The sequence below is a fragment of the Theropithecus gelada genome, chromosome 6 (genome assembly GCF_003255815.1).
Source record: "Theropithecus gelada isolate Dixy chromosome 6, Tgel_1.0, whole genome shotgun sequence".
Classification (NCBI taxonomy): domain Eukaryota; kingdom Metazoa; phylum Chordata; class Mammalia; order Primates; family Cercopithecidae; genus Theropithecus; species Theropithecus gelada.
Genome location: NC_037673.1, coordinates 64,067,516 through 64,085,629, shown reverse-complemented (window position 1 = coordinate 64,085,629; position 18,114 = coordinate 64,067,516). Strand labels below are relative to the sequence as shown.

Sequence of the window (18,114 nt, the reverse complement as noted above, 5' to 3'; positions counted from 1 at the left end):
AACTGTTTTGAAGTCTACATTCTCCTCTTTCTGATGAGACTTAGTAACTTCTTCACAAACTCAGAATAAACACATGTAATCATTACCGAACAAGATTACTTATGTGAGACTTCCATCTTCTGCGATATAACTTTTCCCTCTCACCACATACTAACAAGAAGGGACAGACTCATAAAAGCAGGAGGGTTCTTTCTCACTTATTCATAAAACACTTGTTTAATACTATTTATTTTTTAAAATACCATCAGCTTTTCCACAGAATCCTAACCTAACCATCCTACTTAAATAAATATGATCATTTAGAATAAATAGAAAACAAAGATATGGGGAAATGATTTTTCAGTGACCTACACACACACACACACACACACACACACACACTTGGGATCTATTAAACCTATGACTAGAACAGTTACACTTACTCCAGGTAGATTAAATTATCACCCTGCTTATGCAGGCTTCTCGAACATGCCTCTATTTTCCTCCCATTAATAGAATCCACTTTAACCAACATGACTTGAACAAAAGTTCACTTTCATTACAAGCAATAACTTGACTCTCTACCAATCATGGCATGAGGTCATGAACTAAGGAATAGACATGAGAATATATGGGAGGAAAATCACAAAGGGACTTGAGATTTATTAACCATCCTCCTCTTAAGACTCACTCTGGGCTTGGACCAGGGTGTACCATCCACTATGACACTGTTGAGAAGAGTATGTCATCTGTTTTCCACTTTCAAACAGGATCCTACAGTCTTCCTCTTCAGCTCATCATATTTTCTGCATATCTCTTTCTTCACTCACCAAAGGGAATATAATGAGAATTCTATTTAGGGAAGGAAGATAGTTTACATTTCATTAGGATATCTTTTGAAGATTACTGACAACTATCTCTGTAACTTACTTCAACCCACTGACACAATGGAGCTCTGAGAACTTGCACTGCAATGGTATTTTCTATACAAAAGATTTATCTGTGTTTCTAATTTGGGGGAAGAAATGTAGCCAAAAGTATAGTCTAAATGAATTTCAGTTGTGCAAAAATTCAGCCCAACTTCTCCCTCAAAATTATTTTGCAGTAAGAAAGGGCCAGACCGTGGCACAAATTGGAAACCAAAGAGATACAGATTTGTATCCACACAGACAAGTGTTATGGTGTCCAGGCAATTTGTCAAACATCTCTGAGCCTCAGTTTCCTCTTCTGTAAAATGGAGTTAATAGGCCAGGCATGGTGGCTCATGCCTGTAATATCAGCCTTTTGGGAGGCCAAGACAGGCAGATCTGCTTGAGCCCAGGAGTTTGAGACCACCCTGGGCAACACGGCGAAACCCCATCTCAACAAAAAGTACAAAAATTAGCTGGGCATGGTAGTGCACACGTGTAGTCCCAGCTACTCAGGAGGCTGTGGTGGATCACCTGAGCCTGGGAGGTCGAGGCTGCAGTAAGCCATGATTGCACCACTGCACTCCAGCCTGGGCGACAGAATGAGACCTCATCTCAAAAAAAAAAAAAAAAAAAAAGGAGTTAATAATGCCTAGCCATTTTGAGGATTTGTGTGTATATATATATATATACACACACACACACACACACACATATATATATAAAATACACACACACACAGTGTCTAGCACATTTACTATTTAGTAAACTTTCATTATAACATGGTATGTTATATTTTCAAAATAGTCCACCACATTGAGCCCAGTACTAAAACTGTTCATGGAAATGACTATTCATTAAATATACTGGGAGTTTACTAATGTCAGATAACCTCACTGGATGATACAATAAGGGGATCAAACTAAAGGAACCTCCAAAACATATCTAGCTCTACAATAAATAACACGATGAAATTAGGCACACTTAGGAAGTCCAAAAACAGTCAAAAGAAAGGGTATAGACAAAAATGTTCCCAAAAAGAATGATTCTACAATTAGCTACTGCTCATTTTCAGAAGGAAGTTTACACCAAGGAAACGCTGATACAAACAGGGGCTCCACTAAGAGAAGTGCAGGCACTACATTAATCCAGTGATATGTGGTGTTAATAAAAATAAAAAGGGATTTAGATATGTAGCACAGGTTTTTAAAACATTAAGAAAACGGTGACTCTGAAGAGTCATTTCCCAAGGAATAAAAGTGACAGCAAGACACAACAGTAGCTCACACAAATTAAACTGTCCTTTAAGAGCAACGGTCAACACAAAAAGAATGCATCTGAGGCTACTCAAAGCATCCTCATGGCTCTCGCCATAGGTGTTAAATTTTGTGTAACAAAAATTTGTTACTAAGAGGTTGCCTCAAATTGCCTAGCAGCCTAATCAATTAGACTGCTGCTCCTGCCCACCCTCCTATTAAACCCCTGTTAAGGAGATTCTCTACCCAATTCTTTTTCTCTTCTCTGAGCCTTTTTGCTGAGGCGTGGAATACATAGGTACAAAGACAGGCAGGAAATTGAGAATGTAGACTTCAAAGTAGTCAATTTGGGAAATATTACAGAATGTTTGGACATCATAGACAGACAGACAGATAAGATTAGATTATGGCTCTTACAATAAACAGGGACAAGATGAAATATTGTGCTAAAATCCCATTGGATTTGAGAATGATTTGAAACCATTCGAAATTACAGAAGACATTATCATCCATGGGGAAATGTTGCTGGGCATGCACCAAGTATAAGTACTGCCTAAGCAGCCTGTACTTGCAGGAGAAACCCTCTCTCCATTATAAGAGAACACATTTCTCACATGTATGCACTTTTTTTCTTCAAAAAAAAGGCTTAAAATGGTGGCAACATCTTGGGACAGGGTTTTGCAATTTAAATTGAATCAGAAGACACACTGAAGGATATTAATGAACACTCTGAAATGGAGTAATTTCTGTTAGGCAAGAACTAGTTTCTTTAAAAAAAAAAAAAGAGGCATACAGGTTAAGTAATCTTCTAAAATGCTTAGAACCAGAAGTGTTTCAAATTTGGGGAGATTTGGGAATATCTGCATATAATGAGACATCCTGGGGATAAGACCCAAGTCTATACATGAAATTCATTTGTGTTTCTTACACACCTTATACGCATATCCTGAAGGTAATTTTAATAATCTTGTGCATGAGCCAGGCGCGGTGGCTCACGCCTGTAATCCCAGCATTTTGGGAGGCTGAGGTGAGTGGATCACCTGATGTCGGGAGTTCGAGACCAGCCTGACCAACATGGAGAAACACCGTCTCTACTAAAAATAGAAAAAATTAGCTGGGCATGGTGGCACATGCCTGTAATCCCAGCTACTTGGGAGGCTGAGGCAGGAGAATTGCTTGAACCTGGGAGGCGGAGGTTGCAGTGAGCCGATATCGCGCCATCGCATTCCAGCCTTGGCGACAAGAGCAAAACTCCATCTCATAATAATAATAATAATAATAATAATCATCATCATCATCATCTTGTGCATGAAACAAGGTTGACTGTGATTTGACTGTGACCCATCCACACATGAGGTCAGGTGTGGAATTTTCCACTTGTAGCATCATGTTGGCATTTAAAAAGTTTCCAGTTTCGCAGCATTTCAAATTTTGGATTTTCAAATAAGAGATGCTCCACCTGTAGTTCAATGCAGCCACACAGAGAACTCAAGCATTGGCTATGTGTAGAAAGACAAAGCGAACAAAAAAGGAATGTTTGACAACTGTGAACACCACCACCTTGATTTTGACATTCACTATTTTGATAACTTCAGTTCATTTTATTTCTCTGAAATTCAGTGTTCTTAGCTGAAAGATGAAGTCATGAAGCTAGATTAAATCAAAGTTTTCTCTCCTAGACTTAAAATTCTACAATTCTCTAATTCTAAAGCACCTCAAGCTTCAGCTGTTGAGGCAAAAGAATGCTTTATTTTTTATTTTTTAACAGAAAAGCTCTAAACTTGAACTCTGGAGGAGTTACAGAGGCAATAAAAGGCAAATCAGGCAAATTCTTTACCTGGAATTCTGCAGTGAGTCAGAGGATGTGAAGAGACAAGAATCCAGAATTCATCATCTTTATTCTGGCTGATGTAACCACTATAAATAATTACCTCATGCCTGTGAGGTAATATGCTTTTGCCAAGGACCCCATTAACATCTGAGCAGACCTTGAGAGAGATTCCTCTATTGTGCACACAGCTTTTATCAAATTCTATTTCTTTTCAAACTTTCTGCCCTGATTATAAAAATAATACATAACATAAATTCTTAATGGAATAGCTCAAAAACACAAAGAGAATTAAAATCAACTACTAACTGTAGCCCTTGAAAATAACAAATATTTATTGACCATGTGTTGGGGGTATAACGGGGGCAAGACAATTTTCTGGATCTTAAGAAGTTTACAGACCCAAGGGGTGGAAAGAGACAGGCAAGAGGCAGTTCCACAGACTCTCACCAGAGCTCCGCTAGGTGAGGGGGTCTGCAAAAGGAATGCCTTACCCTGGCTTACTTCTCTGGGCAAAAAACTGTCCAAGTGAACTCCAGGAAAGGAGCAGATGGAGTACATGAAAAAGGACAGGAGAAGAGAAAAGCGGGGAGCAAAGCAGAAGAGGAGTAGGGGAAAGAGAGAGGGGAAAGGGGAGGTGGAGGGGAGAATAGACAGGAGGAGGGAATTGGATGCAGAAGGAGGGAGAGCCAGCCAACAAATGGAGAGACACTCCTCAGGAGGAGGGCACAGACGTTACCTTAGCGAAGACTTGACAGAGTCTAGTTTCTGGCTGCTTCTTCAGCTTCAAATTGCGGTATGAACCAGAAAAGAACAAACCAGACAAAACTAGACAGAACCCCCCAAAATTTCCATCAGCTCTGCAAGAATGTTGCAGGAGCAGTCTCTAGACATGGAACCCCAGTTTGGCTTACGACCCCCTCATCACAATACAAAGATGCATAAAGGAGCCAAGGAAACCTAGAGCAAGGACACACACAATTATCTATAATGGGAATACTGAGAGTCATTATTTCACTGAGTGCAACAGGTTTCCTGTTTTGCAGAGGCTCTGACCCTCAACAAAATTCCATCGCTTCAACTCATGATGCAGGAAGAGCATAACGTTGGGGAAGGCAGCATAAAAGGCAATCATCTCCACATGTTTGACAGAGTTTTCTGATATGAGCACACCAGACATCCCAGCTGCTCGTGCCGTGTGTGTAAATGCTGCAGCTACAGACATACATGTGGTCTGGCAAGAGGGTCTATGGAACTGGATCTTCAATCACGAGTACAACTTTCATAAGTAAACACACTGGAGAGAAGAGGAAGAAAACTAGGGAGAAAAGAAGGAAAAGAAATAGAGAATTTTTTAAAATCACTAGGCAGGATTTTCTGTTCCATACATCCTAATCCTCACAAAACGGCATCTAATAGCCAACAGACGAGAACAATTATTTAGAGCACAAGTGATAAAAGGCAATAACAATATAAAGCTTTTCGCAGACTTGCCACATCAGCTGTTTATCACTGTCAAATCATTGAGGTTAAAAATTGTAGTAACGGAGGCTAACTGATCATTGGTGAAGTCATGCCTAGTAATTCTGGTAAACAAACAAAAAAACCACCTGCCTGCTTTTCAGAGGTTAGCAGAGTAAAAGCACAAACATACTAATCCTTCAAAGAAGAAAAAAAATTAATATTGTATGACAAATGTTACTGAAATAAATTTGCATTCCTTAAGTTATCACCTTTTTTCTGCCTCTTCTAATCTTGTCATAAACAAATTATTTATATACAAAACATGCTTTAATTGTAAAATAACAAAGGATAAGAAAACTTTGTAGAAGGAAAAAGCAAGACATTTTAGAAAGGGGATACACTAAATTTACTTTGACACCAAAACAAAAATTTCTGAATATTCAAAAGAAAAAAATCTGTGTCTTAAGCAAACAGTAAGCAAATTAAAACCCCAAAACAGTAGGATACTTTTTGTTCCAAGTAACAAAATACCCAAATCACAGTAACTTAAACAATATAAAGGATTTATCCACTGGTGCAACACAAAAGTCCAGCAAGAGGTTTTGCTTAGGACAACATTTGATCCAGTGGCCTTACAGTGGCTGTAAGAACTTGGTTTCTTTCCAAGTCTTGGTCTCACCTTTCACGGCATTGCCATTTTCCTAAAACAATCTTTCTTCATACACCCAGAGTAGCTTTGAGCAACTGTTAAGGTTTTTCTTTCTTTTCTTTTTTTTTTTTTTTGAGAAGGAGTCTTGTTCCAGCGCCCAGGCTGGAGAATAGTCGCACAATCTCAGCTCACTGCAACTTCCGCCTCCCGGGTTCAAGTGATTCTAGTGCCTCAGGCTCCCAGGTAGCTGGGATTACAGGCTCCCGCCACCACACCTGGCTAATTTTTGTGTTTTTGTTGTTATTGTTGTTGTTGTTTTGTTTCATTTTATTTTATTTTTTGAGATGGAGTCTCTGTCACCCAGGCTGCAATGCAGTGGCATGACCTCAGCTCACTGCAACCTCTGACTCCTAGGTTCAAGCAATTCTCCCTGCCTCAGCTTCCCGAGTATCTGGGATTATAGGCATCCACTACCACGCCTGGCTAATTTTTGTATTATTTAGAAGAGATGGGGTTTTGCCATGTTGGCAAGGCTGGTCTTGAACTCCTGATCTCAGGTGATTCGCCTGCCTTGGCCTCCCAAAATGCTGGGATTACAGGCGTGAGCCACAGCGCCCAGTCTAATTTTTGTATTTTTATTAGAGACAACGTTTTGCCATGTTGGCCAGTCTCATCTCAAACTCCTGGGCTCAAGTGATCCTCCCACCTCGGCTTCCCAAAGTGCTGGGATTATAGGTGTGAGCCACTATGCCTGGCTGTGTTACAGTTTTGTATCCCAATTAATGTCCAACAAGAAAAAGCATCTTTGCCTCAGTAGTCCCAGTAACGGGACAGAAACTCCCTCTGCTAGACTCAGTGTAGGTCACATGCCATCCTTGCGGTCCGTGGGACAGAACTAAGACAGATCTACATCACATGCTCCCCTAGATCTGGATCCGTGTCAACTTTTCCAGAACCATCTTTTGGCCCTACTTTTCATGGCACTGCCATCTTCCTAAACAAGCTTTCTTTAAATACTCAAAATAGCTCTGAGTTATTGTTGAGGCTATGTATTTCCTAATTAATGTCCAGTAAGACAGAAAATCTTTCCCAAATGGAAAAATATGGGCTGATAAAGAAGACACTGGGGAAATGAGTGCCAGGGAGGTAGAAACCACTAGGGAACCACACGTTCTAATGCAGGAATATCTGAATTTAGTTAAGTCATACAAAGTTATAGGCAAATTATATACAACTCAAAATTATTTTCCACAATAAAATTAATAAATGTTCCAGACACCATTTTATCTCCATGAGCCCCTTAGATGTCTTTCATCCTCTCTTATAAGAACTAAAATTAACCTAAACAGCAACTAAAATTTTAAATCTCCATTTTCCGGCCTTATTCATTTCTCTGTTTACCAGCCTGACTCTCTACATACCAACTAGTTTATGGAATTCAGCCTTCAAGAGAATGTTCCAGAAATTTTATACCATAACATACCTCTTCTGATACAATTACATACTTTATAATTTACAGTCATAGATTAACTCTATTTTCTCCAGGACTCGTCATTAATCTCTAGCAACAAACTAGCTGTACCTCCGTAGACCAGGAAAGCCTGCCTCTTAGTATAATGGACATTATCTCATCCTGCCTCTCATGGATGAAACATCAAGAACTAATATCCCCCTCTAAGTCTACAATTGAAAAAAATACATCATAGCTTTAGCTCCTCAAGGCTATTGGAGAAGTATAGATGTGTGGAACTCATCACAATTTCCTCTACCCAACTAACCACCTCCGCATAGATACCCTAACCACACCTCTCTGAGTTTCCATGTTATCCTGGATACAACTTCTACTGAACTTGTCACAGTGGATGATAACTGTAAGTGGCGCCATCAGTCTGGCCTACTTCAGAGAGGCAAAAAAGCATAAGACCATTAAGAATGTGGCCAAACTCCCTGGATTTGAATCCAGGTATCTAGGTTTGAAGCCAGACTCTGTCACTTATTAATTCTATGAATTCACTAAAGGTCAGGTAACTCTCCAGTTTTCTTCTCTGAAAACTGAGGATAGCAGCACCTGAGGATAGCAGCACCTCCTCCAAGGGTATCTCACAGAAATGAAATGAACTGACACATGTAAAGCACTCAGAATGGCACGTGGCACTTAGAAGTTCAATAAATGTTATGTTTATGATTCTTTCATAGGGTACAATTTTCAAGAGTATCCTTGAAGTCCCAGCACAGAAGAGGGCCAAATATATACCATCCAGTAAATAAATGTCTATTTATTCATTCATTTGGTCCACTAATCTTAAAGTATTTCTAAAGATTAGCAACCTTATTAGGAAACAACAGGTGCTGGAGAGGATGTGGAGAAATAGGAACGCTTTTACACTGTTTGTGGGAGTGTAAACTAGTTCAACCATTGTGGAAGACAGTGTGGCAATTCCTCAAGGATCTAGAACTAGAAATATCATTTGACCCAGCCATCCTATTACTGGGAATATACCCAAAGGATTATAAATCATGCTACTATAAAGACACATGCACACGTATGTTTATTGCAGCACTATTCACAATAGCAAAGACTTGGAACCAACCGAAATGTCCATCAATGATAGACTGGATTAAGAAAATGTGGCACATATACACCATGGAATACTATGCAGCCATAAAAAAGGATGAGTTCATGTCCTTTATAGCGACATGGAGGAAGCTGGAAACCATCATTCTGAGCAAACTATAGCAAGGACAGAAAACCAAACACCACATTTTCTCACTTATAGGTGGAAATTGAAGAATGAGAACACTTGGACACAGGGCAGGGAATATCACACACTGGGGCCTGTTGTGGGGTAGGGAGAGGGGTGAGGGATAGCATTAGGAGAAATACCTAATGTAAATGACATGTTAATGGGTGCAGCAAACCAACATGGCACATGTATACATATGTAACAAACCTGCACGTTGTGCACATGTACCCTAGAACTTGAAGTATAATTAAAAAAAAAAAAAAAAAAAAAAAAAGATGAGTGACCTTAATGGGTCAGTGTTATTTTCTAGGTCGTCCTTTCTTCTTGTGCCTCAGGCTTTCCCTGGGTAATCTTCTCCACTCCCATGGCTTCATTTAGCACCCATAAGATAATGACTCCTAGATTGTTACCTCTAGGCCATTTGCATCCTCATCTCTCCAAGCTCATATATATCCTTCTTGTCTATTGGATCTCTCCCTTTGAATTTCTCAATAGGACCCAAAATGTAAGGTGAACGGAACAGTAATCATTGTCAAACTCAACCACTGATGCCAGGCTTCTGATAACTCCATCGCTGGACGAGCATCCTTTCAGGTACTCTTACAGCACTCTTTATACTCATCTACTTATCCCTTTCTGGAGCACCTACTATGCGTCACGTCAGGCTAACCATCATAGAACTCACTCTGCATTGTCTAGTTACCAGTCTGCCATCTCCATTTCTGGCCATAAACTCCCAGAAGACAACCAGAATTGGGTCTTATTTGTCCTTGTTTAACCAGCCTTGCACAAAGCAAAAATGCACAACAACTATCCATTGGGTGAGTGAATGAATGTTCTCATGAGACTGGTCCAATGATGACCCCATAGAGCTAAAACCTTCCCATAGATCACAAGTTAATACCAAGAGATGACAGTACTAGGAAGAATGTAGCTTATTACTGTTTTCAGCATACAGAAAAAATCCAAAGATGCTCCAACAAATCAACATTCTTATACTATGTCCAAAGTGATTCCATTAATACTGAAAAGAACATAAATGTGTGCCTGCATTTGAAAGCTGAAAAGGTCATAGGAGTCCATAACTAAGAAAACCCAGGAGGTAGGAGGAATTGTGGATAGCAGAAACCAAGAACCCATAACCACCCCTGCCCCAACACACACACACACACACACACACACACACACACACACACACACACGACTGACTGGAACCAGCTGTTAAAGATGAATGCCAGACTTCACACCAGCTTTCAGTTTAGAACAACTTAAGGAAAGTGTCTGACAATGACGGGAAGGGCTAGTATAATGAAAGACACCCTCCTTGCATGAGGAGGCAGGAAATGATGCAGCCACCGGGCACCACCACCACTATCCCCGCCAGCACATCCATCTGCACAAATCTGAAAGCCTGGGGGTGAGGGGAGCTAAAACCTGAGATAATTGATGAAACTAGGAAACAGGGTCCAATTCCATTACTTTGTGCAACTCCTTTGTGCTCCAAGTATGAGCCACTAATACACCCTGGCTGTGTATCAAAATTTCCATGAATTTTTGTTATTTTCCCAGAAACCTGACCCTACCTAGACATTACAGAACTTCAAAGGCAGCAAAGAGAACTGATAAAGTCTTTTCTGATATAGCTCCCAGAAAGTGACAGGAAGTGACTCAGTTCAAACCACCATCAACACTCTACAGGGACATAAAGCTTAACAAAGAACTTCATTTAAGTCTATGTTCCTTCTTCCAAACTTAATGCCATATACTCAGCCTCATCACATATCGAAGACTGGATCAGAAAATGTTAGTGCTAGCACCAACAGGCATTAGGCAGGAGACTCAGCTTGGGGAGTCTTGGATCTGGCTAAGAAAATCATTCTCCCCTCTGTTAAGTGACCATGGCTTAGGGAAAAAAGGGATTCTGAAGGCATTAACTGTTCAGGAAGGCTAACTTGCAGATCAAATGACAGAGGAACTGTCTTGCTGACACACAATATTCTTTTTAATGTGCTTGACAAATGAAAAGTGGTGGATGACTTAAAAATACAAATGAATGGACAGCACAGAAAAGAGTATTCTGTTTCAGGACCACTAATGTGACAACTATCAAACAAAGAAAACGTGCTTTGACATTAATGCTCTATCTCATAGAAGTCTTTTAAGCAGCACATTCCAAAGATTCCGTTTTTTTCTGAGGCAAAACAATACAAAAGAGGTTTTGAATTGTTACCCATTTTACATGGGGTAGATCTAAAAGACAGTTGTAGATAAGGCAATGGCAAAGGTGTATATGTAAATGTATATATATAGACACATGGAGGAGTTCATTTAAGGGCTGCATTTCAAATTATTTTGATTGGTCTAGGCTAGTGTTGGTATTAGAGATGCAAAGTTTCATTCATGAAATTTTAAATAATGGTGATAAGATTTATCTAGACATACAAGCGGAACCTAAATATAAGGCACATGAATAATAGAATGTGCATGAATTTTGAATGCTTATTTTTCAGAAGAAAACAACTGAATGTGTGAATTCTTAGAATCTCTAGACTAGTCTGTATTTGCATTTCAATAGCTTGCAAAGTAAGCTCTGTGAAATTGGTCAAATGTATAGACTCTCATCTCGCCTCCACCTCAAATCAGTCAATTAGCTTCTAGAGAGAATGACATACAGAAGTTAATATCCAGGATCTCAAAACTTATTCCCACTGATACAGATCAAAATAATTTCAAAGCAAGTATGTTGAAGACACAGGTTTTCCAGGGAACAAATTCTGGATAGGAAGCATACAATACCAGGAGCTACTAGCTAATGTGGTCATTTCCACACGTGGAAATGAAACAGACAAGGCAGTGTACAACAACACTTGGCCGGGCGGTGGGGCGGTGCCGCGGTGCGGCGGGGGTGGGGGTGGGAGGAAGAATCAGGAGATGGAAAGCCAACACATCAAAACATTTTTCCAGGTAGAAAGGCAAAAAGGTGTTTGGCAAATTTTGTCCGTTTAAAACAAGAGCATTTTAGATGCCATCTCTGCTACACTGATTAATAGAGACATGCTATACGTATGAGGTCCCCCGTGATTCCACACCCCACCCCATTCACCATGCCCTCTAATGCTGAATCTCTACTAATTTGCATTTTGTAATTCTACAATCAAAAACCTTTACTGGTTTCACATTAGCAACTCCTTGCCATTTATAAATCCCCTTATTCCGAAGAGTTACTATTGTAAAGCCCACAGGAGAAAAAGGATAGTACAACAAATACACAAGTACTATTTGAATGACCTTATTAATATATCATGCCTTCCTAATTGCAGCACTTTTGTTCCTTCAATTTCTGCCTTCCACAGTCTTTCTTACTTCATTGTAATGAGAACAGGGATTGCTAGAAACCAAGAATTAAGTCAAAAGTACAAGGCCTTACGTACGGCTCATAATAGAAACTCAGAAACTAGGAATGAAAAACTAAGTTTAAAGAAATGAATAAATAAGAGAATGAAGGAATATATGGATAGTGAACATAATAAAGCTATTTTTATTAGTACCCATTCGCCTAGCCAGAGCTAACCCTGTGGTCTGAATGTTTGAATCCCCCTCCCCAAAGTTCACATGTTGATGTCCTAATCCACAAAGTGATGGTATGAACATTTAGAGATGGGGGCTTTGGGAGGTAATTAGGGTTAAATTAGGTTATGAAGGTGGGGCCTTCATGATGGGATTAATGCCCTTATTAAAAACAGAAAAGACATGGTACCTCTTCTCACCATACAGCAAGAAAGCAACTGTCTGCAAACCAGGAAGAGGGCCCCCCCCAGAATCCAAATCTGCTGGCACCTTGATTTCGGACTTCTGAGTCTCCAGAGCTGTGGGCAACAAACGTCAGCTGTTCACACCACACAGTCTATGACATTCTGTTAGGGCAGGCAGAACTGACTAAGACAGTTAGATATTTGCTTACCATTGGTATGGTCATCGTAATAATCCTGTCAGCTAATTTTTAATATCTTCATATCATAGAAAAGGAAACTAAGCCTCAGAAAAGTTTTAACCTGCTCCAGAGTCATAAAGGTAGAATTTGGGAAAGCCATATGATGCAAGGGAAGGAGAAGAGGAGGCTCAGCTGTCTACAGATACAACAGTAACAGCAGCCACAACTTATTATGAACTTGTAGTAATTTTACTTTCTGCTTCACACTGCTTTAAGTAATTTACATGCACACATCTTATTTAGTTTTACCATGTTCCTGGGAGCTAAGTAATATATCTTATTGATGGCAAAATAAAGTTTAGAAGAAAATAGCATGCCCAAGAAAATAAAGCCAGTAAGTGGTGAGCCAACATTCAAACAGAAATGTAATAGACTTCAGTGCTCCTAGTAGTATGCTTCAGTGCTCTTAACCACAACATATGCTTGTTCCCCACATTAGTCATCTTTGTCATCATAAAGCTGGGTAACAACTCATTACAAAACTTGGTGGCTTATTCTCACATTTGTAGGTCTAGAGGGAGAATGTGGGTCTGTTGGTCTTGACTCCAAGCTGCAGGTTTACATATGCCAGCTCCACAGGGGTTTGCTCTGGGACCCAGAGTAAACAGGCAGTAGCTACCCTGGGCATGTTCTTCTCAAGGTAGATGACCAAAGTACAAGACTTTGAACCTGCAGAAGTGTATTTTAAGCCTCTGCTCATGACACATCCACTAATAGCTCATTGGCCAATGAACAGTCACATGGTTGAGCCCAAAGTCAAGAGGTGGAGGGCGGGAGTATCTCTGCCTATCATGAGGCCAAGCAAGGGAATGCATGTACACGTCTATTACAGGAAGTAAAAAATTAAGAGGATTGAACCTATCACACTATCCAAATTTGATTCATAGTAACCATATTGTCTCTTAGCTTGATTGCTAAACAGAAATGGAAAATGAATCTGTGAGCTTAACGATCTATATTTGGAATATATTATTAATGAAAAAATATAGTCAAATCAATCTTGAATCAATATAATTCAATGTTTACCTTCATTCACAACGATGCTAAAATTGAGAAAACAGGTAATTTAAAAATATTAAATAATCACTATCTCATCATGAAAAATGTTAAGATAAAAATATAAAATGAAATATTTCTAGACCTAGGTTTTAAATTTTAGCACAAAGCTAAAAATTTTTCATTTTAAAATTTCCAATTAGAAAATATTTAATGTTTTCTCTAATCATTTTGAGCTCATTGTTACAGATTCTACCTCTGAATTCCTACCACTTTCCTGAGGATTGCATGTTCTCAACATATTAAACTACTAGGTTGAAGCTCAAAAAGAAAGTGATGCTAGTAAAATTAAGCTTGTATTCTCATTTGTTGCAAAAGAACGCATCCTTTTTTTTTTTAATTATCAATATGATGTAATGGCTTTGTGAACACACACACATGTGCACAAAGAAACTGGAAACAGCGTGCAAGAAAACTGATAAAAATGTACATGTCATGTGTTTTTCTTAGTTGAATCCCCATCTTCAATTACAGATACTCCATTCAAATGGAACAAAAGTCTTGGCTGAATCTGATGTAATCTCACTCTTTTAAATTCATTCAGTGTTCAAGCAATACAGTACACCAACCTCATCATCTTCATTTAAAAATAAATTGCTTTTTCCATTACAGCCCCTAGTTTGAGATGTTTCATTCTGCCTTTTAAAAACTGTATTGGAATGAGACTTGTAGGCAAGTTGTCAAAGTTGGAAGCAATTTGGGAAAAAAAAAAAAAACCTACACATCTTCAAAACTGGACATATTATTTTCAAGACCTGATACTAAACCACAGAACTACTTTGTGCACCATGTAATTTTAACCATTCCTGCAAAATAAGTGTTAAGATACACATTATGGTACAATTCTTGAAAACTCTTCTAACAGAAATCTATGAGTCTGGGTAAAATTGCATTCTCTCCTTATTCATGGTCTAGTTCAATTAATTATTAAAGTTGATAATTTTAGAGTCTTTCTCCAGGCTTGACTTCTCTTTAGAAGTCCAAAACTACATATCCAACTGCTTACTGAACATCTGCACCTAGATGGCTTCCACAGGTGCTTCAAACTCAAGATTCACAGAACGAACTAATTCTCTTCTCAGCATCCAAGTCATATTTATCTCTTGCTCTTGTTTCTAATCCCTAACTCCTGAAACCATAGAGTCACCTCAAGCTTCTTCCACCTCTCTTTTGCCAACCATCAACAGGTCACCATGTCCTGTTAATTCTACCTTTAGTTGCCTTTTCTCCATTCCGCTGTCACCAACGCGGTCCAGCAGCATCATCTACCACCTCCTCATTTCTAAATTCCTAGCTGTTTATCTTGCTTCTATTCTTGGCCTCTTCCCAAGCATTCTTCATTAATAGTTGACAGAATAGTTCACAGTTGATAAAATATTTCGATGCCCTGCTTACAGTCTTTCAATGGCTTCCTGTTGCTAGACTATGAAGCCCAAATCCCTGAATACGGACAGCTTCATTCTTGGGACTCTGTTCATTACTTCCTGCTTCCCACACGCACTATTTGCAATTCCTTGAAAAAGGTGCACCCTGTTCAGCCACCACACCTTGCACATACTGTTGCTTCCGCCGCCTAGAATCCTCATCTTGCCTAATCAGCGCCTGTTCATCCTTCACCATCTGGCAGAAATATCTCCACCTCCATGAAGCCTTCCCAGCCTCCTTCAGCAGAGCAGGGCACCATGCTCAGGGCCCCTGTATCTTCACTGATGACAGCTATAGCACTTGCTATTTCAGAAACTGTTGTCTGTCTTACCTACCATAATAGAAACCCCTCACAGGTCAGTGTCATATTCCACCCATTTTTGTACTGCTAGAGTCTAAGATAAAAGTACAATAGTGTAAGTTTAAGATACAGCACACAGTTCTCTGACACAAACAGTTCAATATATGCTATTATTAAACATTTATTGAAAGAAAAGTAAAGAATGGGGTTCTGTCCTTGACTGCCTCATCAAAAAAGCACATACATTCACAATCTAAGTATAATAGCCAATGTTTTGAGAACTCAAACATGTACATTATTGAAGAGTATCTATGATAAAGGTTTCCAAAGCACAGACATTACTGTATCTAGCATTAGGAAAACATACCAAGGGACAAAGCAACGGTCTTATCATGCCCTGAAGGTTGTTTTCTAATGGAAACCATGGAGCACGTGCCAGCAATTTTAAAAACCTAAAACTGCACCTGGACACTGCCAGTGTCATAGGTCCCTTTGAGGTAATGGTCTAGAGCTTCCTCCAGCTACCCCACTATGATAATTGCCCCCCCAAGGCAGGTTGGTTAATGGTTTGAGCTCTCATGTTACTATCATTGTTGTTATTTGGAAGCTTAAAAAACAAATATGGTGAGTATATCCACCTTCCATACGCCTCCACATTAAAAAATATATATATTATCAAGTCTCACTTGAAGAAAGGAGATCAAAGCACTGACATACATTTTAAAGGCTGTCAAACCTTACATCTGGATACTGAGAAGTTGTAGGTTTGATGACTTGGGAGTTACTTGGACTCCTGATCCCCTAAGAGCAGGAGTTTTCAACTCTGGCTGCACACCACTGAGAGATGCTACTTGAATTGCTGTGATTGTATCTAGACTATAGGCTTTAGAAAGCTTTCCAGGTGGTTCAATAGGGCAGCCAGCTACAGGCGAACCATGTCCTAAGGTTTAGAGGCATGCACCAAATTAAAGTAGATTTATCTTGCTCAATTCCAAAAGACTGCACAAAATAGAAAAGAGCCTTTAAGGACCTTTCATTGATGGTGCTAAATACTACATAAAGGCTTTTCTTAGACAACGAAGGAAAGCAAAGTTAAAAACAGGCACCCAAAACCCACTTATTTAACTGATTATAAAGTAAAACATGCTTACTGTTGGACGGTTCAAAGAAAAATTCTTATATCCCACTAAGATATAATGAATATTAACATTTTAGTACATTTTCATGTTATTTTAGATAATGAAGAAAAAGAAAACAGGTTCTCAATGTTAGCTACAATAAATACTTTTAAGCTTTCTATACCTCATTTGAATTCATACTCAGCAACTCTGCTAAAATTAAGTGCTAGTATTTTATTGGTGAGGAATTAAATAGCCTAGCCAACATCACGCAGTAAGAGTTAGAGACAATGTTAACACTCAAAAGTTTATGAATGCTCTCTCCTTCTACCCCACTAGGCTACAGTATACACATACACACACACACGTGTTCCTGCATGACCTTTTACCCAGACACATGTATGCGTGTCTATATATCTGTGTAGGATGCACACTTCACTTGCTTTCGTAACTTTTATTTTAGATTCTGGGGTACATGTGGCTTGTTTTACAGGTAAATTGTGTGTTATGAGGGTTTAGTGTACAGATTATTCCATAACCCAGGTAATAAGCATAGCACCCCATATGTCATTTTTTTGTCCTCATCCTCCTCCCACCATCAAGTAGGTTCTGGTGTCTTAAGTTCCCTTGTTTTTGTCCACGGGTACTCAGTTTTTAGCTCCCATTTGAAAGTGAGAACATGCAGTCTTTGGTTTTCTGTTCCTTTGTTAGTATGCTTAGGATAACAGCCTCCAGGTCCATCCATGTTGCTGCAAAGGACATGATCTCATTCATTTTTACAGCTGCACAGTATTCCAAGGTGTATATGTACCACAGTTTCTTTATCCAGTCTGCCATTGATAGGCATTTAGGTTGATTCCATGTCGTTGCTATTGTAAATAGCACTACAATGAACACATGCGTGCATGTGTCTTTACGACAGAACAATTCATATTCCTTTGGATACATCCCGAATAATGGGATTGCTGGGTCAAATGGTAGTTCTATTTTAAACTCTTAAAGAAACTGCCAAACTGCTTTCCACAGTGGCCAAACTAATTTATGTTCCCACCCGCAGTGTATAAGCATTGCCTTTTCTCTGCACCTCACCAACATATAATGCACATTTTAAATGATCTGTACATACATACATAGACAGTTAGCCTGCTTTTTCACTTGACACTATTTTCAGCTTTTCCCCATATCATTAAATATTTGTCAAAAGCATGATTTTTTTTTTTTTTTTTCAGACAGGGTCTCACTTTGTCAGCAAGGCTGGAGTGCAGTGGCACGAACACAGTTCACTGCAGCTTCAACCTCCCAGGCTCAAGCGATCCTCTGGCCTCAGTCTCCCAGCTAATTGGGACTACAGGCGCACACCACCACATCTGGCTAATTTTTGTATTTTTTTGTAGA

General features: G+C 39.3%; 1 protein-coding gene across 2 annotated transcripts in view; it reads right to left on the bottom strand.

Annotated features, from left to right (window-relative positions):
- Window positions 1-18,114, bottom strand: part of MAST4 (microtubule associated serine/threonine kinase family member 4) — a 576,259-nt gene that overhangs the window by 321,552 nt on the left and 236,593 nt on the right. The window lies entirely within an intron of this gene.